Genomic DNA, 2,795 nt, shown 5'->3' with positions numbered 1-2,795 from the left:
TCGATTGGAATCGACGTTGATTCCCGTCGACCGCTTCCTGATTGGCTGCGCGGCCCGACGTTAATCCGGGAGTGCCTACCCTGTAGGCCCCTTGTCGCGACCATAAGAGCTGGGTCGTGACATCCTTCCTTTACTTCTACTCCTATAATACTTATAATTTATAGCGCTTGTTTTTTTTATTAAACAGGGATTTATAGTTCCTTAATTAGTTATAGTAAGATTAAATTATAATCTACTCCGCTGTTAATATATATAGTAATAGTACTATTATTAAGTTATATATTAATTCTAAGTTTCTTTATTTTAGTTATTCTAACTATATTAATTTATATATCCTTTTTCTAGTTAGGATTATAGTTATTTTTAGTAATAATATTAAGATCTTTACTTATCTATCGTTATTTTTATTATTATCGGAGTTTTCGGTACTATTAACACTTATTAATGTTAATCTCGTTAATATAGTATTTATAAAAGCGTTTAATATCCTTTTTATAGGCATTACCTTTATCGTAGGTCTTAAAGTTAAATCTGTTATAATATAACTAGTATTAGAGTTAAATATACTTTTCTTTTTTTCTATAATACTTTTTATAATATTTATCCTTATATTATAAGGGGTTAGTTTTAGGATAGGCTTCCTTTTATATATACTATTCTTTAACCTTATAGTTAAGGTACTATTTATATCCTTAGTTAAGGTACTAATTTAAATTAATTTTTATATAATTTTTATTATATAGGTTTCTGTATTAGATCTAGAGGTATTAATTATAAATCTTTTATTTCTAATATTCTTTATATAGTATTTTATAGTATTATTTTACTATTAAGTACTTATAGTCTTTTATAAATAGGGTATTATATATAAATTATATTTTTTCTTATTTAAAGAATTAATCTTTAGTTATAATAAGGTAGTAGAGGTTTATATTAGTGCGCTCCACTAACCTATTATTACTTAGCGTTTATCATTAGGTAATTCTATATTATTTAAGTATTTATTAGAATTTACTTAAGTTATATATTTCTATTTTTTTTAAATTATAATTAAAGGGTTCTTATTTATAGGGGTAGTTTAGTCCCTGGGGTTTTTATAATCTACAGTTTGCATATAGTTCTAAGATATTAAGGTCGGTATATCCTTAATTTTTCCTATACTTTTCTTCTTATCTATAGATAAAGGTATTTTCTTATTCCTTCTCTTCTTCTGTAAGTAAAATATTAAGGGCTTTAGCTTATACCTTATTAGCTTTATATTCTTCCTAAGTTATAGGGGCAGGCTAGTCGCTGTTAACTTTATCTTCTAGTTGTTATTTAGCTTCTTTAGAAGTTATAGTATTAACTATAATTTATTTTAGCTACTTTCTTTTAGGTACCTTAAGGTACTACTTTATTATTTCCTTTTCTTCCTTATATATAAGATATTAATTATTATAGCAGCTGGTTTAACTAAGTAAATTATAAAATACAGTTTTAATAATATTAATTTAAACTTTATTAAACTTTTTATTCTTATAAGTAGATTTTCTAGAATTATTAGGTTTCCTATATTTACTCCAGCAGTTTTTTTCCTTATAGCCTATCTTACTATAGTAGTTATATTTACTTATAAACTTATAGGTATTAATAATATTTAGATCTATTAGTCCTAGTTTTCTATTATTTAATAAAGCTAAGTTATGTTTTTTACTTTAATTAATATAATATTAAAGGCAGCGGTATACCTTATTGTTTTTTCCTTTTTTAGCTTACTTTTCTTTCTATTGTTTAAATTATTAGTTATTAATATAACTAGCCTTTTTGGAAAGTGCTTTAAATATAGCCGGAAGATTATCTTATACTAGTTTATCTTTTACTTCTGATTTTAATTTTTAGTAATATAATATCTTCTTAATTATATCTTTAAGGTCTATTTTAGTATAAATTTAAATAAACTTAGTAGTATATTTAATATATATACCTTATTATTAAAGTTTTAGTAGTATATTTTCTACTTCCTTCTTTTTATTAATCTAGCTAAATAGCGCCTTAAGTTAGTCTTTAAATTCTTTATATTTATTAAAGAGTGTATTAGTAGTAGCCTTTTTTTTAGCTTAGTTATATTACTTAAAGTCTTAAAGGTATAGTTTAAACTAATTCTTAGGTCCTTTAATAAGTCGGCTTCCTACGATGCTAACTTATCGTTCCAGCGGGGCCATAGTAGTTAAGAAATACTTAAAATAGGACTTTATATCTATAAAAAATCCCTCGATTTTTTATAGGTCCCCGTTAAATAGTGTTAGCAGAGGTGGCTTAATGATTTTACCTGGTTCCTTCTTACGGGGACCTCCCTGCTAGCCCTAAGCTGTAGGTAGTTACCCTTGTTATTACTATTAAGTATTAAGTTATCTATTAAGTATATTAATAGTATTTTATTAGTTTCTAATAGTTTGTTTTATATAAGTAACTAAGGCTTTAAGGTCTAGGAAGCGCTATTATACTTTAGTATTATTAGCCGGTGGTAGTTAAGGAGTTATAATTCCTTTTATATTAGGATTTATTATTTTAATAGTTTCTTTAAATAAGTCTGAAATTATAATATTACTTCCGTATATACTTTAGACTTCGTTTTCTTAATCTGTTCCTACGTCTAGTATATAGAATTTAACTATTTAGTATCCTTATAATAATATTACCTATAGTCTAAGGTAACCTCTAAATAAGAGTTATAAACGTATAATAAGCTAAGCTCCTATAGTATTAGTATAAGAGGAATTCCTAAGGGATAAACCTTATACTAGGTTTATATTAGC

Source organism: Trichoderma harzianum (assembly GCF_003025095.1).
Source record: "Trichoderma harzianum CBS 226.95 unplaced genomic scaffold M431scaffold_45, whole genome shotgun sequence".
NCBI lineage: Eukaryota > Fungi > Ascomycota > Sordariomycetes > Hypocreales > Hypocreaceae > Trichoderma > Trichoderma harzianum.
This window is presented reverse-complemented; position numbering follows the sequence as displayed.